At 38.5% G+C, this 27,956-nt stretch overlaps 2 long non-coding RNA genes across 2 annotated transcripts; both read left to right on the top strand.

Moving 5' to 3' along the window:
• Positions 1-6,948: 6,948 nt before the first annotated feature.
• Positions 6,949-10,018, top strand: LOC123596146. Its single transcript, XR_006711566.1, has 2 exons — positions 6,949-7,211; positions 9,636-10,018. It is a non-coding gene; the product is annotated as an uncharacterized LOC123596146 (long non-coding RNA).
• A 1,666-nt stretch (positions 10,019-11,684) lies between these two features.
• LOC123596124 lies at positions 11,685-16,150 on the top strand. Its single transcript, XR_006711550.1, has 3 exons — positions 11,685-12,298; positions 12,920-13,033; positions 15,331-16,150. It is a non-coding gene; the product is annotated as an uncharacterized LOC123596124 (long non-coding RNA).
• The last annotated feature ends 11,806 nt before the right edge of the window (positions 16,151-27,956 follow it).

Here is a 27,956-nt window from a genome sequence, read left to right as displayed (position 1 = left end):
AGTAGGGTGAAACACTTCCACACCCTGTCTCGTAAGAAACTCATGTTCATCTATCAGCAAGAGGACATACCCTAACACATACTGTACTGTTAAGGTTGGATACTGGCGAGTAAAACATTGAATGCTACTTCTGACAGTGTGAGCTTTCTATTCTACCTGTGCTTGAAACAGTTAAGGTAGAGTCTCGCTCTTCAGTGTGAGGGCGAGTTTTCCACCTTTCCTACCTCTCCTAACTAAAATTCCCCAATGTGTATGTCTGTATCGTATCCAGTGCTGCCCAAGGAAAGATGTGTCCATCAGCTTGAGATTCTGGGATACTAGGATGTATCTTGCTTGCAGAAATCGAAGGCATGGAGAAACCAGCCCTGAGTTCCTGCCTAGTTGTTAAGGAGTCAATGAAGTGATCTCTTTGTCAATTATTCTACTCACTCGCTGATAGGATAGCTCTTTCCAGAATCAATGCCTTGTTGATTCTCGTCCAAACCTTGGAGCAGTTCTCCCCAAAACTTTGAGAGGTGGTGCCTTGACCACATGAAAAGGCGTTAATGTTCCAAACCAACCCATACTACTATGATTTGCATAATGCAATTCTCATTGATTCCCATTGTCCTCCATGTCTTCCAGATGGGACTTCTAAAGACATTATCCCCGGAGAGTTTGTGTCAAGTCTAGCACAATTCTTTATATAAGCGCCACTCAAAGTATGGCTAGTTAACTGCTTGCCTCATCATTTTCTAAGAATTAAAAGAAAAAAAAAAGTTCAGAGCAGGAGGCAGTAGTAGGATACCTCTACTCGTGTCGAATTCCTGGTACTATACTGTCTTTTTGCTCACCATTGTTACCTCAGAACTGAACACAGTGTGTGGCAAGAAATATTCCTTGACTAACTGAGCTGTTTGTTATACCACCTCCCACCACATCACGCCCCAAGTACCTTCAGACCCCAAAGAAAATTGGCCAAAGAAACACTCAAGGAGAGAAAGGTACCTAAGAAGGGTGTCAAGGTATCTCAGTAATTCTTTTTCAGAGGAAAAGTGGCGTGCTCATATTTTTATTCATTGAGAATATACTAAATTTGCTGAACTACTTCCGATGGTTCTAGAAATTCTATTGAGGCATTTATATATAAAATAACTTAGGGGGCGCCTGGGTGGCGCAGTCGGTTAAGCGTCCGACTTCAGCCAGGTCACGATCTCGCGGTCCGTGGGTTCGAGCCCCGCGTTGGGCTCTGGCCTGATGGCTCAGAGCCTGGAGCCTGTTTCCGATTCTGTGTCTCCCTCTCTCTCTTCCCCTCCCCCGTTCATGCTCTGTCTCTCTCTGTCCCAAAAAAATAAATAAACGTTGAAAAAAAAATTAAAAAAAAATAACTTAGAAAATCTCTACAGCAGCGGTGAATCTGATAATAATATATAACAACAATATTATGCCAACTATCTTCATGTTCTAGGTGTATTTGATAAGAACCTTATTCTGAGTATGTAAAATTGAAGTTGCAAAGCATGTAGTAGGTACAAAGATGTATTTTTGATATGCTATCTTAATTGAAAGAGGATATGGATTTTGAAAGAAAAAACTCTTAGTCTGCTAAAATTAGGAAAAATCATTATATTTAGAAATATCTATTAATCTCAGGATTTAAAATTAAAAAGTAAGCCATGGTTATAGTATACTGGTATTATCCATTCATAAATATATATTGCAAAATGTAGCAGCTTAGCATAACGCATTTTGTTTTGTTTTTTCCGCTGTGAAAAAAAGACTATTTCTTCATGGAACTAAAGTAAGATCAGTTTAAGTAAAAACTTCAGAAATGGGCTTATGGATTTAACATTATTATGGGTTCTGAGTTTTCCTAACTATGTCCAAGAAGCAAAGTGCAATTCATTTGAGATTGCCTGGCTGCCACCTTGACATTTCACTATGTCTTTGCTGTAGGGAGCTCAAGAACATGCACACGAATATTCTATTTAATTTGGCTTTAAAAATCTCATTGTATCTGGCAATTTAAGACAGAATAGTAACTGTTCGCCAGTGAAAAGAAACTTTTGGTGTTTGGTTAGCAAGATAATGAATACCCAGACAGGCAATGTGTTATCATGGGTAGTGCACCAGCTTTGGAATTAATAGACCTTGGCTTAGATTTCAGATCTTCCAATTATTAGCTATGTCAGCTAGGGCAAATTACCTTAATTCCCTCAACTCAATTTATTGATCTGGAAAAAGGGAACAATAAATCCTATCGTTCATGGTTGTAATGAGTGGGAAACTATCTAATACGAGTGAAAATGACTAGGCTAGTACTTGACGATGGGACATACCATTTACTTTTCATGTGCATTTTGTGCTAGAGAGTAAAACAGTCATTTTATAGACTACCACATTACAAATATGAATATGAACACAAATATACATTTGCCATGTATAGAGTACATATCCATGTGTGCTCACACACACACACACACACACACACCCCTCTTAAAAAGCGTTCATGGGATTAGCATTTACTAAAATGGAATTATAACAGTAGGAGGCAATATCACATAATAATTAAGAACAAAGACTTTACAGACAGACACAAATGAGAGACTTCTGATTCTACTTATCTCCTGCATGATTTGGGGCAAGCTATTCAACCTTTTCAGTCTCATTTTTCTTCCTAGGAGAGTCCATACCTACATCATAGAATTGTTGTGTGGAATAAAGAAGATAGTACATGAAAGCACCGTCACAATGACCAATACAAAGAAAGTACTCAATAAATGGCTATGATTAGTTTACAGATCTCTTGAAAAAGATACCTAGGCTTAGAAAATCAGCTCAGAGTCCCTTATTAGATGAAATGATAGTAACTGGACACAGTGGGAAAGATCAATGATGGACTTTCAGCGTCAGTTCCTTGACCTTGAGGTTGAAATTTAAGCTTCCTCACCAAGTTTTTTTCAAAAAAAAAAGAATAATGCTCTGAGTAGCAGGATTCCTCTATCCCAACCCAACCTATCTCAAACTTTACCTATGTAAACTTTGGGAAGCATAAACTCTAAATGAAGTTTAAAGCCTTTGAATAAATAGAAGACATTACTATTTAATGTACCTTCATGGCTTATATCTTAGTTTTTAAGATAAAAAAAAGTTTCAGTTTTTTTACTTGAATAATGTCGGCTAAAGTGATGAAGTCACCAAAAGTGACTTCAGCAGAGGAGAATTTTAATAATTAAGTGGGTAGGATGACCCATTCTGTAATTACCAGCCAGCCTTTTTACCCAGCCACCTTTGTCATAGCCCAGCGGGGTTCATGAACAGAATGGCCCTGGTAGTAGGAAGGGAGGTTATGCACGGGCGCAGTGACACGGACTTCCATTTATCAAGGCTGACCTAGCTCTTACCGGTGCCACGTGCCCAGTTGGTCAACGGCAGAGATCAACGTTGAGTCCTCGGTATGGCACAGTTCCCTAGTGTTATCAATCAGCTACCTGGTGGCAGGTGAATTGCCCTGGACTTCTTCTGTCATGGAAGTGGCAGCATTTTGATCATCCTGAAATTGACACTTACTCTGGATATGGATGTGTCTTCCCTGCAAATACATTTCTGCCCAAACAGCAACCCGTACACTTACAGAATTCCTGTGTGCTATCATGATAGTCCCCCGAGCATTGCTTCTAACCAAAGAACTTACTCCATAGTAAAAGAAGTGTGACAATGGGCTCCTGCTAATGGAATGCCCTGGTCTTTCCATGGCTGAAAGACCATGAAGTGGTCCGCTGAAGTGCCTGGCTTGGTGGGATGACAGAATGACCTTTTGAAAACTCTACACAGGTTCCGTGAAAATAGCTTGCCGGCCTGGGACAAGGTTATCAAGAACTCTGTATATGCTCTGAATCAGCATCCAATAGATATCGCTAATTACTTTGTCAAAATTGATTTTATTCATGTATGTATTGTTAATAGAAACTAGTAAACTGGTTAATTTTTCCTCACTCAGAATTGAACAGCAAACCCTTTTATTAGGGGGAGGATCAGTGACTAACACATACACACATGTAGGTATAATTGAAGTATAATTAACATAGTGCTATATTAATTGCAGGTGTATAATATGATGATTCCACAAGTTTATACACTGTCAGTGCTCATCACAGTAAGTGTACCCTTAATCCCCTTTACCTATTTCACCATTCCCTCCATCCACCACGCCCCCCACCCCACCCCCGCCCCGGCAACCACCAGTTCTCTGTATTTAAAAGTCTGCTTTTTGTTTGTCTTTTGTTTGTTTTGTTCTTAAATTCCACAATCATGTGGCATTTGTCTCTCTGTCTGACTTATTTCACTTAGCATTACCTGCTCTGGGTTGATCTATGTTACTGCAAATGGCACGATCTCATTCTTTTTTATGGCTGAGTAGTGTTTCATTGTATATATACACCACATCTGATCTATCCATTCATCTGTGGATGGGTACTTGGATTGCTTCCATATTTTGGCTGTCGTAAATAGCGCTCCAGTAAACATAGGGATGCACATCTTTTTGAGTTTGTGTTTTTGTTTTCTTTTTATAAATACTTAGTAGGATTACTGGATCATAAGAATTGTATTTTTAATTTTCATGAGCAAACTCCATGTTCTTTTCCACGGTGGCTGAACCAACTTTCCTCCCCACCAACAGTGCATAAGGGTTTCTCTTTCTTCAGATACTCTCCAACGCTTATTTCTTGTCTTTTTGATTCTAGCCATTCCGACACATTTAAGGTGATATCTCATTGTGGGTTTTTTTGTTTTTGTTTTTTAAGATTTTATTTATTTATTTTTAATGTTTACTTACTTTTAGAGAGAGAATGAGAGAGAGAGAGTGCAAGCAGAGGAGCCACCCAGGCGCCCCACATTGTGGTTTTATTTGTATTTCCCTGATGTTTAGTCAGGCATCAGTTAGGCATCTAACTGATCAGTCAGGCATCAGTTAGGCATCTTTTCATGTGTCTGTTGACCATTTGTCTGTCTTCCTTGGGGGGAAAAAAACTCTCTTCAGGACTTCTGCCTATTTTTTTTTGGATTATTTGTTCTTTATTTGTTTTTGGTGTTGAATTATAGAACTTCTTTATATAATTTGGATATTAACTGCTTGTTGGATATATCCTTTGCAAATATTTTCTCCCATTCAGTAGGTTTCCTTGTCATTTTTGTTGATAGTTTATCAAACTCTTTTTTATTAACTTTAGTTTCAAATATATGTATATTTATAATATACAGATATACACATATATAATATACATATATATGCATATAAAAATATACATATATACATATATAATATACATATATGTGAATTGTGTATAGTAAGGAATATCTTAAACAGATGGTTGTTTGGTGTAGTGTCACAAAAATTAAATCACACAATAAGTTCCAGAAACTGCAGTACTATCAATATTTTTGTTTCTTTGAGGTTGATTCTTCTGGTTTCCAAATGTCCCTTCAGTTAAAACGACTTAATAGATGGGGTGCCTGCGTGGCTCAGTCGGTTGAGCGTCCGACTTCAGCTCAGGTCGTGACCTCATAGTTTGGGAGTTCGAGCCCTGTATCTGGCTCTGTGCTGACAGCTCAGAGCCTGGAGCCTGCTTCAGAGTCTGTGTCTCCCTCTCTCTCTGCCCCTAACCCACTCGCATTCTATCTCTGTCTCTCTCAAAAAAATAAATAAACGTTAAAAAAATAATAAAACAACTTAATAGAAAAAAATTTAAATGATCATATAGAATGCCTCAATTAATATTATTCAAATTCTGTTCCTTCATCTTTACAATTATTGTATTAGAATTGTTTATTTCAAACTAGCTGTTCAAACACATGGAGACAGGGACTGTGCTGAAAGCAAATCTAAATGATACCCAATCTCTATAAACTTTTTCTTGAAATGAATGACTAGGTTAGTCAAGTGTTTTTCAAGTACACTTTTATAGCTGAAAGTTCTCTAATTTAGCATCAATGAAGAATATAGTATTTACTAAGCAACACGTATGCAAATTTGATATTTAAACATGCATTATTAAATTGAAGAGAAACAATGTAATTGTTTAGAACTTAGACCAATAAAATATTTTGTTGAGGAGGACTTTTTTTTTATAGTTTTATTTTTTAACATTTACTTATTTTTGAGAGACAGAGTGAGACAGAGGATGAGCGGGGGAGGGGCAGAGAGAGGAGACACAGAATCCAAAGCAGGCTCTAGGCTCTGAGCTGTCAGCACAGAGCCCAATGCGGGGCTCAAACTCATCTACCGGGAGATCATGACCTGAGCCAAAGTCAGGCGCCTAACCAACTGAGCCATCCAGCCGCCCCTGTTGAGGAGGACTTTTTAATCATGACCTGGGGAAATATCGATGGCATACTGTGAAGCAGAATCATTGTCCTTTGAACTCAGTGCAATTTCTCACTGTGGTTTTCTCAAAATGAAAATAAAGCTGGTATCTAATGTGTTTTCACATCACAAGTGGACAGTTAATCTTGTATATGGATAAGACACCTTTGCTAAATGCTAGAAAAAACTGATAGAACTAGCTTTTGGTGTTCTTGCAATATCTTTACTACCTTCCCTTTATTTAAAGGACTTTGGATCTATAATTTTACTCAAATGTGGGAATTGAGTGGGGATTAAAACTCTATTTTGGTGGTTTCAATCAGGCCTCTATGCATGAGCTAGAATACTTTTTAATATTGGAGATATAATAGTACCTTAATGAGAGGACATTAATTATGATACTTGGAAATCCATGGTCGGTTTATAGCTACAATAATCTATGAGTCCTATAATTTTGATGATTCTAATGACCCTATTGTTCATTAGGGCCACAACAGACCTTTGCCTCTTGTAAATAAATCCCATGTCTTTGGTTTCTGACAATAGGAATACTGCCAATCCCAGTGTCTTGGGAGAGACCTGTGTTACTTTGGCATCGCTTACCTGTAATCTCTTTGGATAAAAGTTATCTAATCTCTGGATAAAAGGAATGGTCTGGGAGAATCATAGTGAATGGTTAAGCAGGTCACAATCTGGACAGACATTCTAACATTCCATATTCCAAAATTCTTATATCCTTCTTACCTTAAATACAATGAATTTCTGCCATTGTACTCCTCATGGGTTTCCATTGGGACTAATTTTTAGACAACAAGCTTATTAAACAACTAGAAGTAAGTCCAACTGATCAAAGTAACCAGAGGTTTTGGTAAGGATCCAATTTGATTTTTTTTTTTTTTTGATTGAGCACCTTCAGAACCCATTCCTTTGAAAATACTCAAAAAGATTACTGATATAAATAAGTCTGGCAATCCTTTTACTATGTCATTTTTTTTCCTGTGTACACTTAGCTTCTATTCTAAGCTTAGTTCTAACCAAATTCTATGTGTAGATACAATGGAGATTGGGTAGATAGGAAGAGGGATGAGACTTGTGTTCTCAGTCTTAGGTAATTCCCTCATTTGCCAATGATGTTAAAATGAACTGGGAAATGGACACATTTATACCTTTCTTATTATTATCCTAATAAATTGCTTTTTCTGCTTATGCTAATAAAAATTAATTGCTCTTCCATTCAAGGACTCTGAGAGATAAAGTTTACTTAAAGGTTAAGACACTGAACAGGAAAGAATTAGAAACTGGTTCAGTGAAATGGGGATATACGGGAAGATTCAGAGAATGTGGCCACCAGATTCAGCCTTCCTAGGACATCACTTACTGGACTACTAAACCTCAGATGCAAACCTTAAACTTTCATTTTTATATCGTCCACTCAAGTTTCAAAATACTTGATGGTAAGATACATTCAGTTGCCTTTGGGATTTTCTGATTTCATTTTGACTTCAAAGGGCATAGGAAGGAAGAGACCACACACTGTTTTTGTTTATTTGTTTAAGGGAGAGATGGGACTCCATGTAGCACAAAGTCTTGCATAAAGTAGGAAGCAGGCTGTGAGGATTCACACACACACACACACACACACACACACACACACACACACACAAAGAAAGAAAGAGAAAAAAGAAAAAGAAAGAAAAAAAAATGACCAATATCTAGATATAGCCAGAGACTTTTATGATAAGTCAATATTGTATGTCCTTTTCTTCATCTCGAGTGTTCAAGGCAATCTGAACACTAAAAATTATACTATAAAATTACCTTTATTTAAAAAATATGAGTGAATTATTGCCTGTAGGTTTTCTTCCAGGTAATAATAGCTTCAAGCAGGACAGATGATACAAAGCTATTTTAAGAATAGCATGTGTGACCTTTATCCTGTGACTGACTTTTAGGATTAATTTCATTTAATAGTTTTCCACATAAGTTTGTATTAATTTAAGTCTTTGAATAGATGTAAGGTCAAAAGTAGATTCGGTACCATTCTACTTTGAGCTTGGATGGACCATGTACTTTGGAGGAAAATAAAATCCATCTTGGTGCAAATAAATCCATCTCTGTTATGACATACTTGCTACAATAAGTATGACTCATAACTTCCTGCTATTATAAGATACTCAGTGGCAAAACAAAATATTCATGTCTAAATTATAACATATTGATTAAATGTTTTTGATTGCTTTGTAGTTTTCTCATGCCATCAACAATGCCCTAGAGATATTAATTTATATTTACATAAGATTTATTCACTTTTATGGTACTTTTGGATGACCTTAAAAATAATTAATATATTAATTTGCATATGGATATGATCATTGGTGAATTCGAATATTTATTTTGTTTTAATATTTCCAGATTTATATTCGGTAGACTAACTGTATGTACAGATTTTATAATATTGGATAGAGTGATTATTCTTTCTTCTCATCTTTTTTTAGTTATAGTTTTACAGATATGGCCTAGTCCTAAAATACACAAGAGTTTTCCTTTACTCTAGTAGGTTTCTAGTAAGTCAATGTAAAACTTTGCAATATGGTGTCACAAAAAAATTTGTTTTGAAAATAGACATTTTCCTGGTTTTTTTTTTCTCAAACCAGTGTTTAAAGTAATCAATCTCATATTTTATTTCAGTCGTATACCTTGAAATTCGTACACTGATTTGGCAGTCTTGAAAAATTAAAGAATGAATATTTTAACATAATTATAACTCCGATGAATAGTCTTAGAATATAAATCAACTGTATGTTTGCTCAAAGAAATTTCAAATATTCTTTAACCATATCATAAACTAAACATTTGTTACCAATTTCCTACTGTTAGTTTCTTTGTTTTAATCCTCAATCTGTACTCTCTAACAGACTTTTTAGTAATGAATTGTAGGGGAAGTAGAATCTTGGGCAAAATAAATTTTTATGATTGTTTTCTATAGTTATTTAAAGGATTTCTAAAGAAATAGGATATGGAAGGACAATTAGTTTAAAAATTGTCAAAGTTAACACAGAACAAAAATGTCTTTTGATTTTTAGTGATGTCTTGCTAAATGTCTAATGTTGCATTCTAATCATTTTTGATTAAGCATTGCCAGACTTAAATTAGACATTGAATCATAGAATAAACTTTACGTTACATACACGTTATATTCTTTATTTCTGTGTATCCGTTTTAAGAAAATATGAAATTCCTTAGTTCAACCAAACTTTAGTAACTCTAACACTTTCATTTTAATGCATTTCAGTAAGGTACATGGAGACGTAATCAATACGGATCTAACACCCACTCATAATGCTTTGGAATTGAACCGAAAGATCATTTTGAAGGAAAATAATACATAAGGGGTACTGCTCTTACTGCTAATGTCAAACCCCTTTTCAGGGAAAGAAAGAGAAAACTAAGAAAACAAATTTGTCTCTGAAGAGATGGAAATGATAGGTACATTAGACCATTAAAGCCTTCCTGTTGTCTCTGCCTTACTCATTTACCAAGGCACTGCTCTTGTGCATCTGTTGTCATCCATTATTTATGCATCTTATTCATGCCGCTGCAAACAGTGCCAGTGGTATGCATTTTTTGTTACCGTGTTTTTTCAGTGTAAATAAATAAGCAGAAATTCAGACCATCTTATAATGTTACTACTCTCCTTCCTTCTGTTCATTTATGTTGATGCTTCGCATGTTGCACACCTTCTAATATCCCTTTCCTGTTTTTCATTATTTAATTCATGCTACCTCAACCCTATTAATAAATAAGTATCTTGATGTCTTGTTCTGCCTTTCTGAAATTCTCAAGGGAGCATACAGATTAAACCTCTATTAGAATTTTTCCCACATTACTAGTTTGGTACAAGTGAATTACATATGTAAACACAAACATTGATGTTCATATATTTATAATTGATGCATATTAATATATAAGCAATATAAGAAAGTGATTAACCTGTCAGATGCCAGAAGACAAAGTGAACATATCACATTTCTGCTTTAAGTCAATCTGGGTATAATCTTGACCCACATTTTCATGCAGTATTGAAATTGCCAAATGGAATCTCATAATCATCATTTGCGCTTCCCATTTTCCCAGATGATGGAAGTGGTTCCCATAGGGATGCGTCGGTTGATCTGACTTAGTACCAGTGAAAAAATGGCCAGTGTGCACCATTCAGTGTCATGATTCAAATTAAGTTCAAAGAAAGAATCTGGTATTCAGGATGCGGGTTGATTTGCTTCTACTTCTTACAACCCAGAAAACACATAGCGTTTCTATCCCTTTGTTAACTGCATTCCCTCTTTATACCCTCTTCATGTTATTTTGTCCCTGGCACACTCGTTCTGTAGCATGACTATTTCTTCTTTTTCCCTGCCCCCATTTCAAAGAAGGATTTCAGATGAGAACTGAATCATAGTTTAATTTTAATCTTGTTCCCCTTGCCCAAAGAGTCATACCTAGAAAAATGTTTCCATGGCCAATGCCAAAGAAATTATTGCCTATGTTTTCTTCTAAGAGTTTTATGGTTTCAGTTCTCACATTTAGGTCTTTCATGCATTTTGAGTTTATTTTTGTGTGTGGTGTAAGAAAGTGGTCCAGGTTCATTCTTTTGCGTGTGGCTGTCCAGTTTTCCCAGCCTCATTTGTGGAAGAGACTGTCTTTTCCCAATTGCATATTCTTGCCTCCTTTGTGGTACACTAGTTGAGCTTATAAGCATGGGTTTATTTCTGAGATGTGATAAACACTTTAAATATAGTGCTAATTAATAGTGTGGGTCCTAAATTAAAAAGGCTGAGAAACATCGTACAGGAAGCAGATCACTTTCCTGGAAAGACAGTTAACTTATAATTGCTTAAAGTTTGAAATTTTCAATAACATTCTGCAAATACTACCACCTCTGACTCTTACACCAATTCTGAAGCTTTCCTAGTAGATGATGTGATCTCTGGTTCACTACAAAAAAATGTGACTTAAGGGTGCCTGAGTGGCTCAGGCAGTTAAGCATCCAACTTCGGCTCGGGTCATGATCTCATAGCTTGTGGGTTTGAGCCCCGCATCAGGCTCTGTGCTGACAGCTCAGAGCCCGGAGCTGCTTTGGATTCTGTGTCTCCATTCCTCTCTGCCCATCTCCCACTCAAGCTCTCTCTATCTCTTTCTATCTCTCTCTCTTAAAAATAAAATAAATGTTAAAAATCTGTTTAAAATATGACTTAGATTATTTTCCTTTTCTGCAGTACCTAAAAGGAGGGTAGGAGGGCGTGGTATCTCAGGACACAGAGGTACAATTCTGAACTCCAATTTCTAATCTGGAAATTTTTGCATCTGGAAAAATCAGGTGAGGGAATTAAATCCTACCCTGAGAATATTCCCCTTGTCAGGTATCGTCTTAGGTATTTTTGAGAGTGTTTTGTTTTTGTTTTTTGTTTTTGAGCGGTCATGAAATTATCAGACTCACATGAAAACATTTCAGAAATTGAGAAGATTTTGAAAAGGTAGAGAATAGAATCCCGCTAAGGAAATGAAATATCCTGTATGTAACACTCCACACTAAGTCCAAAAGATAAACTCTGGTTAATATAGGTGGGTTATATATAGATCAATACCAGCCTTTGTAAGAAGGATATAAGTCTTATTTGGCTGAAGGCTTAATATCAGACAACAGAGAGTGAGGGAGGACAAGAATGCCAATGTGAGTGAAGCCAGCCTGATGAGGAATAGAGCCAGTGAGGGAGACAAGAATATTCTCACTCTTCGATGAACTTGACGCATCCCACCTACAAGCTGCATTTGCGCTTCAAGAAGGACATTCACGAACTAATTTAAACACATCCAGAGAAGAAGGATGACGGTGGGCTAGGAGATCATCTCCTATGAGGATCATTTGAGAGAACTGAGGAGACTCCTCTCTACCAGGAGGTAAGCTGGTTGAGACTGGGGTGGGGAAGGATTGACAGGTGTGGAAGGAGCTGTTTTCACAAAATATTTCAGGGCGTTACATGAAAGAACATTTAAACTTTTCAGAACAGGAACCCTCAGGTGTAGACATCAATGCGGCGTCCTATCTTTTGAAAACGATGTTATCCATCAAGCAGTTGAAAGCACTGCTTTTTGATATGTTGCGAAAGAGTGCTGTCATCTGGATAACCTTGTGCGTCCATTCTGAGATTCTATTATTTCATTGATGATACATTGCATCCCTGCACAATAACATAGACCTGGTGCTACAGCTTGGTTAGCACATGCGTAAGAACTTACGGCTTTGTGTGTTGTTCTACAATATATAAAATAGTAGAAAATATAGTTTGGGTACCTTGAGTACTGGTAACATGAAACATGGAATTGAACGGAGTGACAGTGTAGCTGGCTTCTCCTTAGTTTCACAAGACAGTTGTATGACGGTGTGTGGAGGAACAAAATCTGTCTGAAGAAACAATAAAAACCAACAAAAAACATAATGTTAGCATCCGAAGCAGGATAAGAAGCTTAGTATAACATTTTAATTCTAACACTAACATTTTAATTATATTTTCTCAATAGGTATTTGCTCAATGGATGAACGTATAAATGAATTACAAAGCAGGCAGCTTGTTTTCAACACTTCAGTGAGATTTCTAAATGGACCACTCATTTAATATAAGAAAATGTCTAAAGGTAGGGGAAACACAGCCCTAGGTCTCAATTTCTTCTTGACATGGGCCCGAAACATGTTTTTAATGGTTTTACCTGGGTCCTGCGCCACTGTGAAATGTCACTGAACCCAGGTAGAGGGAGTTGGGGTTTTTGATCTTGTGCTAAATCAGGCTCACTATGGGTGGCAGCTGGTCTATAATTGAGAAGAAAAGTCTGGCTGTTTGGGGTGTGGGCATTCCCTGTATAATCACAGCAATGTGCTGGCTTGGCATATCATCAAATATTCTTTTTGAACCTGTCTGATCACTTCCAGAGACAGAGGAGGTTCTATTTTGTTATGGTTTGTTGAACCATCATTTAGAAAGATGCTTCCTCCATTTTAGTGGAATGGCTTTTAGTGCTGGGTGTTTTAGTCATGTCTACAAGGGTCTACTAGATGCTGACAATGCCAGAAGCTTGTTTTAATATTCCAGAAAGGTAAGAGAAAAGAAATGGATATTTTTGCAACAGAGGTTACATTTGAAATGACCCAGGGTAAGAATGACGTATACAGGCAGATTAAGTCTTGAGGAAAATCAAAGGCATAAATCCTATTTGCTTGAACCTCGCAGATATTCCAGAGATGAGCCATGTTCAGTGGTGAAAATTCTCTTTTCTCTTGACAGAATTTCATTCATGCCCCTACTTTTAAGTCCTAAAATTCTATTTGGGAATATATAATGTTGCTTTTAAAGTCACTTGACATAAAATGTCTTACTACATGAACATTTTTGTTTTCAGTCCTTGGAACAGAAAGAAAACATATCCGATTGCATAACGTTTGACAGTTCGTAAGGAAAGCCTAACTCCTGAGGTTGACGTTGAAATGAACGCTAATGCATGTTCATTAAGGATTTTTGGTACCCAAAGTTTTGAAATACGGTGAGGATGCTGGGAGAAATTCCCCATTCTGGAAGTCTTCTGGGATCCTTTTATCTTTTTTTAACCACTTGATTCAAATGCCTACTGGATTTAGGGGCTTTGTACCATCTCCATTTACAGCTCAGAGTTGAATGCAAGTGAAAGTTTTTCTTCTCTTGCTTTGTGTCAGTTACGACTACTTTTGGTTACATAGAAAGCAAATCAGTCCAGAGTACTTTACAAAGTAGAGAGCTATTTTTTTCCTCCCTCACAAATGTAGGTAGTACAGGATTGTGCAAAGCCTTGATGATGTTATCAAGGACACAGATTTCTTCTAATTTCTTGCTTAGCTTATGGCTTCTCATTCTCATGTTAGCAACATGACTAGTACATCTCTGGCCATCTTCCTCACAGGAAGAAGGTTAAGGAGAGCAAAGGATAAAATGCAAAAGCCTAGAAGACATATGTCAGCAGTTACTTATATTAACATACCGCTGTTTGCACATTTTGGCAAACCTTATCTGCGAGACATTCTGGGAAGATAAATATTTTAAATTGGGTACGTTGCAACATTATACAAAAAGTAGGAAACTGTTAGGAAGGAGTTGTGAATGACTAGATGCCGAACAGGCACCTGAAAGTGGTGCCACAAAGCTTTTAATAGCTTCCACAAAGCTATTAAAATTTAAAGGAGAAAAATATATATCTAATTATACAAAAAAGTAAATGGTCAGTGCAGAGTATTGAGGAAAACCAGAAAACTGAAAGAAAAGCTAACAATTATAAAAAGTTAACTGAAACCCTACCTCCTGAAAGAAATAACGTTAATAACAGTTAATGCTCTCTTCTTCTCTTTCTTACACTTGATCTCTTGTTCTCTGTGTGTATTTGTACTTTGTGTTGGTTTTGAAAAAAAAAAAAAATAATGCTAAAGAGTATATTACATCAGAGTTCAATTCTCTTAACCTTGACCATTATGAATATTTCCAGTAGTAATAGCTACTAGCTACGATTTTACAAGCCTTTAAACGTTACTACTTTCTATTATATGTATATACCTTTTCCGCAGAAATTGCCTTCATGTTTACACTTGAATTTCATTCCCAATTATAGAATGACAGCAGTGTTCCCTAAATGTCCCTTTACTTGTAGTCACACAACCTGGGTTTGGTCCTAGTTCTATTAGTGAAGTTTCTGAAAGGTTTGGGAAGGCGGCCAGTCACTCATGTTCTTCCTTCCTCCCAAGATTGTAGCCAATCAAAAGACTGACATGGCGGATCAGAGACCTGGGATTAAAACAGCTGAGCTATCTCTAATAAAAGTTATATTGGAGAATAAGCCTTGGCCCTGTGGCCCTATTGGCCTCCTAACACGTGTGCCTTCAAATCCTCAGACTACTTTATTCCATTCCCCGACAGTCCTGGACAACGGCCGACCCACTGAATTTATCACATCGTAAAAAGCAAACTTGACTGTTACTTCATGGAGACGTGGTGGAGAGCCCAGCAGAGGCTCAGCCTCTGTGTCTGGTCCCATCTCCCAAACCCTGCAGTGAGGGAGGGAGGCCAGCCTTTGTGTAGAGGGAGGCCCTGTGCGTGAATATGGACACAGGAGCTCAGGAAACCTGTGTCCTCCCCGGTGTCGTCAACAATCCTGCTGTGTGACCTTGGGTAAGCATTTTGACTTCTTTTAGATTTTGTTTTATGAGGTTAAATTGAAAATAATGCTATTTACCATGCAGGAGATTTGGAAAGATTTAATAATGCAATATTTAAAACGAATACTGAAATTTAGGTCTGGGTTTTCTGAACTGTAGATTTGATCCAACACACCATTACTTTGTTGTTGTTTCTGTTGTTAATGTGTAATGAAGAATTAAGGATTAAGGGGCCAACATCAACCCAAACAGCATTTAGATATTTTTTTCCTAAATACACGATTAAAAATAAGTGTTAGTAGTGGTAATAATAGCAATTCAAGATGATGAAATATGATAGGTAGACAAATACTGTGATAAATTGAGAGTTTTATATTTTCTTGGCAGTTTTTCAATGTGATTTACAAAGCTGTATTTTTTTGGAAAACCATTTTTTTGTTTGTTTCTAAGAAAAATATTTGATTTCAACATTTCTCCTTATTCTCGTTTGATATTGACATCGTCACGGACCTCTCATGCCCTCTTTTTGCAGAAAGAAAGTAGATACATATTAATGTCATTCTGTGTCATCCGTGTGTTGGGAGGGGTGAGGGGGTATTCCCTAGGGCCTTCATATTTGTGTCAAGAGTATATAAAACTGTTATTATTGTCCATTTATTTTGATACTTGGTTATACTATCTTTTTAAAAAAAATTTAATGTTTATTTTGAGAGAGACACAGAGGGACCGAGCATGAACGGGGGAGGGGCAGAGACAGAGGGAGACACAGAATCTGAAGCAGACTCCAGGCTCTGAGCTGTCAGCACAGAGCCCAACGCGGGGCTCGGACTCACAGACCGCGAGTTGGTGACCCAAGCTGAAGTCAGACGCTTGGCCTGAGCCACCCGGCACCCCTTGGTTATGCTATATTTAATTTAGATGACACTGACTGAATTTTTTCCTCTGCAGTTTTGTGGGATTTCTCAGAGGCAAGTGGAAGTAGAAAGTTAAGGGGATTCCACAGTGTCTGTCAGACCTCTAGAGATCGCAAGGCCCCACCATGCCTGCAAATGACCTCAGGGTTGTGGGATCGAGCCCTGTGTGGAGCCCTGCACCTACTTAAGATTCTCTTTCTCTCTTTCTCTCTCTCTCTCCCTCTGCTCCTCCCCCACTCTCTCTCACTCTCCTCTCTCTTTCTCAAATAAATAAATAAATAAAAAGCCCTTGAAGCCCCCAGATGCTAATCTGAATGATGGAAAAAAATAAATGCTGGGTGGGGGGCACTATGAAATTCATGACTTCAGTGCAATTTTGAAGAGCTTTAAAAATAACTTAGTAAGTACCATTTGTCCAGGCAGGCAATACGCTACAGATACAGCTTGTAAAATGCAGAGTTAACATTCAAATTAAAAATCAGTATCGGGGCGCCTGGGTGGCTCGGTCGGTTAAGCGTCCGACTTCAGCTCGGTCACGATCTCGCGGTCCGTGAGTTCGAGCCCCGCGTCGGGCTCTGTGCTGACAGCTCGGAGCCTGGAGCCTGTTTCGGATTCTGTGTCTCCCTCTCTCTCTGACCCTCCCCCATTCATGCTGTCTCTCCCTGTCTCAAAATAAATAAACATTAAAAAAAAAAAATCAGTATCTTAATCCATCAGCATTGTGAACAGATTTGATAAAATCCTTTTTTCCTTTTTATTGCCTTACACTTTTTGGAAGCTAAGTTCATCACTGTCACAGCAAATAGACCGTCTTTATGCCCCGGCATAGAAGTAGTAAAAAATATGACTGATCTTACTGATCTTACTTTTTGTGTAATCCCCACAAGGGAGGCAGGCTGGCAAAAAAAAAAAAAAAAAAAAAAAAAAAATTGAATGAGCTGCTATGGTTTTTATTTATTATTAAAATCTATTACACTTTTTTCAAATGCAAATGGGGTTTAAATTTGACGCTTCTTATCTTAAATCTGTTATGGTCATTCCAATTTCTGTTGTGTTAAATTACCTCCTCCTTTACTTTCTTATCCATAAAGTCCTTGTCTAGACCCTGGCTAACTAATATATTTAGATTAATGAAATGTCTTTCTTGTAGTGCTCTGACTTTCTGGCTTCAAGCCTTTCTGACTTTCAGCTAATCCTACTCCTATGCATGATCCAATCCAGAGGGATAAATGATCATAAAAGACTCCATTTTATTCCCCACTACTTAACATTACTTGACTCCAAGTATATCCATGACCTTGGCTTATTTCTGGCCGCGATGTCTCATTTCTCAAAGTCTCATTCTTTCATTACTCATTCTTTTTCCTCAATCCCACTTAATATGATCCCCACACTTAGAATTGTTCTCCACAGCCTGGCCTGTATTTGTGTCCTTCCATGCATAACACTTACCCCCAACAGATACCTGGCAAATGATTTCCTCATTGCAGAGTCATGTGGCATCATCTCCAACCACTTGGCTGCACTGGCCTCTTCTTGCAGATTTTGTCTGCAAAGCCTCCTACTTCTTACGAGCTAATTTTTATATAGTGTGTGAAATCTACATGGTCATTCTCTTCCCTCTTTGGATTCCTTAACCCACATCTAACTCCTCAGTTCACTAGGATCCTTGGTGATACGAACCCAGAAGATAAACCTCATAACGCCTATCATCACCGTGTGTTTAGCAACTCAACAACAACAACAACAACAACAACAGTTTTCTCATATAACCTTCACTTTCAAGAATTTAGTAAATAATTTTCCATGAAGGCCCATGAAAAAAAATGTCTGAAACGAGTTCCCATAATTCTCCAACATCGTAACCACAGTGAACAGAATCTGGGTGCAGAGATCCAAGGGTTTTATTCCCAAGTGCAGCATTTATTAGCTTTGTAATTTTGAGAAATTTCTTATCTGTAAGATGCCACAAATAAAGCTCATATTTCGCATTGTTGTGTTGAATATTAATTAAAATAATGAACATAAACAGCACGGCACTGCCTAGCGCATTGTGAAATCTCTTTAGTTAATTTTTAACCGTCACTTCAAATGTACTATCAATTGTGGGTTCAAATAATGGTCCACAGAGGAGTGTGGTCTGGTGGGATTTGTGACCTGAAGATCTGGCTCTGCCTCTTGTCTCTGGTAATTTATAGAAGCAGGAGTTTGGGTAAGCCACTTAACCTCAGTTGTAAAATGAAGGTATTAACGAATGCATTATGGGACTCTGGCGATGGTGAACTGGTTTCTTGAGTTAGGGGAATACTTCATAAATGGTAAGTGTTATGTCAATGTTATTGAAATCCGGGGTTGTTACCTTATAAGAAAGAACAAGTATATGCATTTTATGTGTAGTTTTTACTCAATCATATTTTGGGTTTAAGCATAGGAGCAGAAATCGCCACTAATAATAAAAGTAAAGATGGAAAAACATACATACTGACAAGGAATTAGAAGGAAGATTGATTTTAGAAGGAAGGCCCTGCAATGTCTATTTGTTTGTAGATACTTTGCTGCCTTGCACTGTGTGATAGGGATAAGTATTTTTTAAGTACTGCATTTTAGTAAAGTTAGACTTGCTTTGGTAAGTTAGTAAAGTTAGACTTTACTTTAGTAAAGTTAGTCTTGGTTCATGATCCTATGAGTCATTATAAATAGCTTATTTTGAGCTTACTATTAAATAGTCTTAGAAGGTGTTTCTTTTCTGTTTCTATTCTAGTGACACCAAAAAAAAAAAAAAAATCCTTTGTGCCTTTGCCGTGTTGTGATATTCATAAAAAATAAAAAGTGGGGCTCCTGGGTGGCACAGTCGGTTAAGCATCTGACTTCAGCTCAGGTCATGATCTCGCGGTTTGTGAGTTCGAGCCCTGCGTTGGGCTCTGTCCTGACAGCTCGGAGCCTGGAGCCTGCTTCGGATTCTGTCTCCCTCTTTCTGCTCCTCCCCTGCTCATGATCTGTCTCTCTCAAAAATAAATAAACATTAAAAAAAAAAATTAACTAGAGTCCCTCAGCATCACCAAATTACTTTTTTTTTTTTAATTTTGTTTTGTTCTGTTTTTTTTTTTTTTTTAATTTATTTTGAGAGTGAGAACGAGCAGGGAGGGACAGAGAGAGAGAGAAGAGAGAATCCCAAGCAGACTCCACACTGACAGCTAGGAGCCCAATGTGGGGCTCCATCTCACAAATCGTGAGATCATGACCTGAGAGGAGACCAAGAATCAGACACTTACCTGCCTGAGCCACGCAGGTGCCCCCTCCCCCCAAATTATGTTTTTCTTAAATTGTGTACTATTCTTTCCAGTTTGACAAACAGATGCAAAGTTGCTCAAAGGCATATAAGGTCGTATTGCCTGTAGCCTCTCTTTATAGATAAAACTATGTAGAAATGGTCTAGTAATTTAAATACTGCAAGCATATGTTGACCAATCTTGAAGTGGATGTCTTATGGTCCTTGATTCAAAATGTACAACTGTACAACAACTAGAAAGATTGAAAATGGTTTGCTGGGGGCACCTGGGTGGCGCAGTCGGTTAAGCGTCCGACTTCAGCCAGGTCACGATCTCGCGGTCCGTGAGTTCGAGCCCCGCGTCGGGCTCTGGGCTGATGGCTCGGAGCCTGGAGCCTGTTTCAGATTCTGTGTCTCCCTCTCTCTCTGCCCCACCCCCGTTCATGCTCTGTCTCTCTCTGTCCCAAAAATAAATAAACGTTGAAAAAAAAAAAATTTCATTTGAAAATGGTTTGCTGGAGTGGATGACATGAGCCGTTGGGTAGGTTAATGATGCCAGCCCCTTTCTGTACCTACTCCAAGGACATGTGGGTTTGGATCGTATCGGGTGATCACAGTGAAGTCGCTTCAGGCTTGCTGTTCACATACAATATGCGGCCATTTGTAGTAACTCACATGTATTGGTGCTTAATGTCTGTTTCAGTAAGTCTGAAAGGGAATTCTGTGTGCGTGTGTGTGTGTGCGCGCGGGTGCGTGTGCTTGTACGAAAACATTTTACCCAGATCATGAGAATTGATATTTATCTAAATTTCTGAATTATCCTTAATTTAAAAGTGGGGGGAAATTATTCTATGACGGTGAGTGCTGGATTTAGGCTCAGGATTGATATTTTCTGGGCTCTTTCGGTCATCCCTGGTAATCAGAATAATGGCAGTAGCACTGATGGTAACTAATGTTTACTGAAGACATTTTTATTCGGAACTCCTTGAAGTGACATACGGGCACAGCCTTGTTTAAGCTTCACGATTAGCCAAATAGGTAGACATTGTTATTTTTCCCATTCAGCGGAGGAGGAAATTGAGGCACAGGGACGGAAAATGAATAATTTACGGGGGTTTACTGTGAAATCACTTTGAACAAAATATCACAATTGTCAAGGAGCCATGTGCCTCAAATTCTGTTCGTTTTATTGTTTACCTTACTTTTTGAGTATTCTCTTATTTTTTTAATTTTTGTATTTTCATTTTTTTAATGTTTATTTATTTTTGAGAGAGGGAGACAGATGGCAAGCAGGGGAGGGGCAGAGAGAGAGAGAGAGGGAGACACAGAAACTGAAGCAGGCTCCAGGCTCCGAGCTGTCAGCACAGAGCCCGAGGCAGGGCTCGAACTCACTAATCGCGAGATCATGACCTGAGCCTAAGTTGGACGCTTAACCGGATGAGCCATGTCGGCGCCCTTGAGTATTCTTTTAAATAAAAACAATGTAGGAAGGGCTGATTCATTAAGCCATTGGATTAGTGCTCATTAATTAATCCATTATAAAAGAAAGTTCCTTGAGGGGTTGCCTGCGTGGCTCAGTCAGTTAAACTTCCTACTCTTGATCTCTGCTCAGGTCATGATTTCCCTGTTGGTGAGTTTGAGCCCTGCATCGGGCTCTATGCTGACTGCATGGAACCAGCTTGGAATTCTCTCTCCCTCTCTTTATGCCCCTACCCCAGTCGTTCTCTCTCCCCCTCTCTCACTCCTTCTCTCTCTCTCTCAAAAGAAATAAATAAACTTAAAAAAATAAATAAAGTCCCTTTCTCCACTGGGTGCCCAAAGAGGCAGATAGAATCGAAAGAGGAGAAATGGATCCATTGTGCGCAAATGGACTTACGTGCTATGTTTAGGTTTTTCATACATGTGGTATGTCTAGGATCTTTCTATAATGTTACATGTCACTCTGTCTCAATTGTTAAAAGTTACAGACTGTGTCAAAAAGGAGAAATGAAAAACTCACATTAGTGCAGGTTAAGAAATCACCCGCGAAACAGAAACCTGTGCAAATAGCTCACCCACTCTGCACGACATGGAGATGTGGAGTGTGCAAAGCGGTGCCCAGGACCAAGGCTGTCGGGGGGCTTCAAGATGCTGTTAGAAAGTACAGCCATCTTGGAAGACACCATAGTTTCCCGAAAGACGAAAGACGTACAACTGGCCGTGAACTTCTAGCAGTTTGGAAGTTTGCTACTAACGTTTTCAAGGCAGTCAGTGGAAAGGATGTGCAAATACGGATGTGTTCACCAGTGCTGAAAAAATGGAGTTGTGTTTTTGAGTGTTGTTGCTTTAATGGAAGAAGCACACACAGAGGACAGTTTTGGTTTGAAATTGGAATCTTTCATTCCAGTCTTCAAGTCTGTTTCTCAAAGGACTAATCACATTCAAGACTTACATTCTTGAAGTCGGCTCCTCATGGGTTCCTTTCTTGGGTAATAATTCTTGTGGACATATGGAAAATGATTTTTTGAGTCATATAAGTCAATATCTGATAAAATGGATTTAGCAGAAACTTTCCAAATATTCACCTTTTGGCTGAGGCTAAGCCTGGAGTGTTTAAAGCCCAAATGGAGAATTTTTTTTTTTTGAGAAAGTTATGAATGAATGGATACTAGTTTATTATGGAAATACAATTGTAACCAAGCACTATAATGTGTCTAGACATACGGGGCTCGCTTGCCAAAAATGAAGTGTTCTAGCTTTAAGAGAAATCCTCATGGAAAGTGCACAAGATGTTACATGGTGAGAATTCTACCAAAGACCCATATGTGCTCCTGGCACCATTTGGAACTTGCTCCTTTTTTTAGGAAGGGATTCTTATCGGTAGGTACGAAGCTGTGAAGTGCTATTCCTCGGACATAAGCATAGGTCTGGGAGAGAAAAAATACTGTGTAAAGGAAAACAGTTTTAAGACCTTTGAAGATCCCTGTAGTTTTCTGATTTTATTATTTTGTGTAAGGGCATTTGACAAAGCTATTGCTGCGTGACGATTTTTTTTTTTAATTTTTTTTAACGTTTATTTATTTTTGAGACAGAGAGAGACAGAGCATGAACAGGGGAGGGGCAGAGAGAGAGAGGGAGACACAGAATCCGAAATGGGCTCCAGGCTCTGAGCTGTCAGCACAGAGCCCAACGCGGGGCTCGAACTCACGGACCGTGAGATCATGACCTGAGCCGAAGTCGGATGCTTAACCGACTGAGCCACCCAGGCGCCCCGCGTGATGATTTTAGAAGAGCTTCGTCAATGACTAATTCAGCAGTTTGTTTCCCTTCTCTGACATTTTTTTTTTTAAGATTCTGTTGTAATTCTTTAGACTCTCAGAGGTTGTAGGGTAAAATCCAAGACCCCAAATATGACAAGGGTGATAAAGGAATTCCTTAAGAGTTAGAAAAGGAAGAGGGTATTTTCGAGGTTTCTATCTTTGATGGATATTTTTAAGGATCACCCCTTTGACAGAAAAAGGAAAACAATACGGATGTGCACCTTGAAAATTCTCATGCTGGCAGTCTACCTCCGATTGATTTTGAGATCACCAACAAGACGATATTTCGAAGAGTTTGATTTTGATTTCCTGGAAGTCTGTCTTCCGAGGCTGTAATTTTTAAGTGTGTGTGTGTGTGTGTGTGCGCGCGAGAGAGAGAGAGAGAGAGTGCCTGTGTGTGCGCACGCGTGCGCACGTTTGTGAGCTATCCAGCAATCGAATTCACTTCCAAGCACTTATTTTTACAAATGACTTTATAAGGCCTGAAAGAAGAATTATTCTCTAGCGTTTTTAAAAGCACTTCCAGCAGCGTGTCTCCAGAGTCAAATACAGCTGTCTTCATCATTTTTACATATAGACTTCCTCAAACACTAAAAAGAATGATAATCGCCTAATTATAAATTCGCTGTTAATATAGCCTTAGAGCTGAGAACATTTCACTCCAGTAGTTAATTTAGTCTGTGGTAAATTCTCACTGTTATTTAATGTCATTTATCACCTGCTGTTTTGTCTTACTGAGAACATCCTGCCTGCCCCACACTGTCTACAGTACATGGACCTTCTGTGACTTTAATGTGCTCAGAACAAAGGCTCCAAAGTGCTTCTATCACGAGGATTTTGGCAACTTGCCTTAGATATATTCAAGCCATTTTGCTGCTTGTCACTCAGTGCTGTACAAATTGAACTCAGAGGAGAGGTAAAAAGGGTCTATGAGGCATTTTTTTTTCTGGGAAGAATATGCTAATAAAGCATCATCAGCAGGAAGCAGGCTGTGTCTGAAAGAGTTTTGTCAACTCTGAATTAATTTTGTGTGTTAAGAAACACGGGGGTGCTTCTAGAACCGGTCTGTGGTAATTAATCCTTCCTGTTTCTGGAAGAACAGAACTGTAATAAATGCAGCCCAGATTTAACAGATGTGTGCACACAATGTCTGCTTTATGAGGAGTAAAACAAAATGATGGGTACAGAACAAAAAAATATTGATTTAAAAAACTAAAACAGTATGGAAAGCACGAAGCTTGGAATTCCCAGAGTTTATGCAAATATCGTATTCCTTTAAATGTTCACAGACAACGTGTTTGGGAAACATCTGTCCATGGGGTTGGTGCTAGGAAGAGACTCAAAAGGACAGATGTTTCTTGTTCCTTAGAAAATTGAGTAAAAAAAAAAAAAAAAAAAATTGCACACAGGCCTAAGGTGAGGGGTGAAGTTCATTGGACCTACGTGTGTTTGGAATTGGACCCAAGTAATCAAATGGTGACCTTACCCGGGAATGAATCTCTCATTATTCTCTTCCTTTTTGTTCCCCCCAAATATGTTATGGAGGAAGGAATTCAAGTTCTATTATCTGCAACTATGAATACAACTCTGGTGCGGCGGTTTGAATGATGTCACGAACAGGAGAGTTTGGCTTTCAAAACTGGACGGGCAAATTGCTTTGCCAATGCTGATATCTGATACGCTCAGACACAAGATTCACAGCAAGGTGAATAAGGGCAGGTTGACATGGTATTCATTAAAACAAATCTATATAGAAAAAAGCATTTTCAGGTCAGGGCTACCAAAGCAATCTAGCTCATTAGCTCGTGTCCCTTCCTTCTTCTTCCTTCCTTTCTTTTTTTTTTTTTTTTTTTTTTCGTTTTCTTTTTATCTCATTAAGCTACCCCTGCCAATATGGCTAGGAGGCATGAATCTGACATGGTTAAGTTAAAATGGACTAATGGGGAAAATGCCCAGCCAGCAGCAAGCATTTTGATGGGGCCTGCTTTAAACAGATTTTAATACGCCTTTCTCTTCTATCATGAAGAGATCCTCAGTGTACATTTAAAGATTGAGAATCAGGATTTGAGGGCCTAATGTGAAGAGAATGTAATAAAATCCAGCTCTTCCCCATTGCCTATAGCTTGTCATATAGAGTAAATATCGAGAACACTTTAACTCACTTTCAATGAACTGTATTGCTTACTTCATGCAAAATAGCAATTCCTTTTGGCTTTGGCAATATTACCCACGGAACAGTGGTTTTAAAGTCAGTCTTGGTTAACCCTTTACATTTCAACATCAATTTCACGTAGGGGCCTTTTACTTCAAAGAATGTCAGCTTTCAACATGGTGGTTTTGCCGGATTATTTGGTATGTTGTGTACAAGGTCTTTGATTAGCTGTCTTCAACGTTACTGAGGGTGCACATCAAAGTCAATCATTTAATTGTTGTTCAAAGTTGTTGATATATTTCAGTGAAATAAAAGACTAGAAAATACCTGTGGTTCTCATGGAAAGAGCAATGCTACTGAACAAACCTCCTCATTGCATGTTTTCTTTTAAAGTCTAGTTAATTAGGGCATTCATAGAGAACACACATTTTGTACCGTGTGTTATCTGTAGCTTATCAAAGTCTAAGTGAAAGCTTAAGCCACCTCCAGAGTTAAATCATTAACTCTTTTTTTTTTTTTTTAATATGTATTTGCTCATTCAACTCTAATGAAACTCCATAGGCTGTATTTAAGTGTTACAAAAATAAGATCATTGCCTGCCCTTGAGGAAGTCATACTCTAACCTGGCTCCTCTGGATATTTACCATTTCATTTATAAAAGATAATAAGAAAATTCAAGACCCAGGAAAAATGATTTAGATTTCACTGGCTCACAGGGTTTCCACTGATGAAAAACTGTTCCAAATGGAAGGACCAGCATATGTGGAGGTCTATAAGACCAGGGCTTCTTAAAATGATTTTCAGAAGTACTTTGCCAGGAGCTTAGGGTCTACAGATCTTCATCCAAAGCTTCCTCCTTAGTTAGCGCAAAGAACTACACAAGTCCCGGATAAACACTCTGGAGTCTTCTAATGTAACAAGGATGCTAATCACGAGACCTGGTTTGGATCAGCATGGTGCCGGATGTAAACTTGGGGCAGTATATCTTAAAAATTACCAGGGAATGTGGAAATACAGCATAATGGCAGAGAAGTGTGGGAGCCCAGAGTCACAGCAGGAAAGTCAAAATTAAAGCCTTCCAAAGAAATCTTGGAATCTCTTCTTTGACCTACTTCAAAGCTCCTGTGGGTTTGAGGGAGGATGGGTCAGGTCGTCCTTGAGGCATCATAAACCCTCTGTTCATCAATGAGTACTCATCCCCAGGGTTGGGGAACTTAGTTGGCGAGTAATGTCCCTTTTTCACAGTTGTTTTCAAAGCGCAGTTTAAATTGAAATCATCTGGGCAGTTCCAGGGTCTCACCTCTAGTGATTCTGATTTTCTAAAACGTTCATATCCTTGGAAGAGGGTATCCTTGAGAAGTGGTTAGCACAGTACTCACCAGGTGCTCAGTAAATGCAAGCTTTAATGATTATAACTATGGTGGTGGTTAGGACTAACAATTCCCAAAGATGATTTTGATGCAACCCGTGCTCAGGAATCACTGTCTCGGAATACAAGAACTCAATGTTGCCATCCTGCAATTCTCCTGGAGTTCTTACATGGGGATGTGAGGAATGCATACCAGAAGTCATGGCTGGATGCGGTGTGTTTCTGTTTTGTCATGTGATTGCTAAATATATGTATATGAGAACCTCAGAGAGCCCTTTGTGTGACTCCAAGGCAAACCTAATGACATTGAATATTGCCATTTTCCATGACACTTCTCGTGTGTTCAAATTTCAGGATTTTCTAAGGATAGGAGTTATGTTCATGACATCCTTGCTTCCCCTAGATGTGCTACTTGGTGGTTGAGAATAGAGTGGGAGGGAGGAAAAATCTAGAGCTAAACTATTCCAAAATGGACTAGACGTTTAGAGTTTGACACCAGAAATACCGTATTGTAACCCATGCCCACTTAACTTTGATTTGATTCACACACCTTCCGAGATTCTACATAGATCATAACATCTCCCTCTCTATGTGCCTTCTTGGACTCAGTGTAGTCTGGACCGTTTAGACTGATCTTGCGGGGAACATAAAATTGAAGTTGCTGTATTTTTTCAAAGTGGCTGGTAGAAATCGGTTTCTAAAACCTTGCCAATTCTTTCCCCATCTTCAGCTAGTGATAATAAACAATATCATGTGAAACCTTCAACGTGTTTAAAGATGGAGGCAGAAGATGTCCCTTCCAAATTGCTACCAATAAAAGCAATAACAATATTGTTATTAAAACCTCACAGTGCATCAGGGAGTAAGAGTAAAGAGTTAGTAAATCTGTCAAATGTTCATCATTCTGGATTCCTGCTTAGGAATGTTCTCAGATCCCAATGTGGCACTGTTGTGTGTAATATCCCCGGGCGAGTGCATAAAATAACAGTGGTAATGAGGTGTGCAGAAACATGCTTATCTCTTTTCACCCATCATCCCGGGGCCGGGATAACATGGACTAAATGAAAAAGCAACCTTTAGCAGGTTAACGTATCCCAGATACAAAATTAGTGAAGGCTTTGGAAGGGTTTGTCTGAAGACTTGGCCAAAATTTGGTTCCACATAGGAAAGGACTTGCCTTTCTCCCGTCTGCCTCCCCAGTCCCCAAACACCACCTCCAGTCCACTCTGTTCGGGATAAATCAGTCTGTCAGAGCCACTGAGCACCTAGGTGGGGGGATGTTCCTGGTAATTAAGGTTTATAACTGCAGCTGTTTTTGTATCTTGGCTTTTAACCTGATGTTGATGGGGGAAGCCATCCTTAAAACATCTGGGTACCTCGCTGAA

This window comes from Leopardus geoffroyi, chromosome A1, assembly GCF_018350155.1.
Source record: "Leopardus geoffroyi isolate Oge1 chromosome A1, O.geoffroyi_Oge1_pat1.0, whole genome shotgun sequence".
Classification (NCBI taxonomy): Eukaryota; Metazoa; Chordata; class Mammalia; order Carnivora; family Felidae; genus Leopardus; species Leopardus geoffroyi.
Note: the sequence above shows the minus strand (reverse complement) of the source record. Positions and strands in the feature narration are given on the sequence as shown.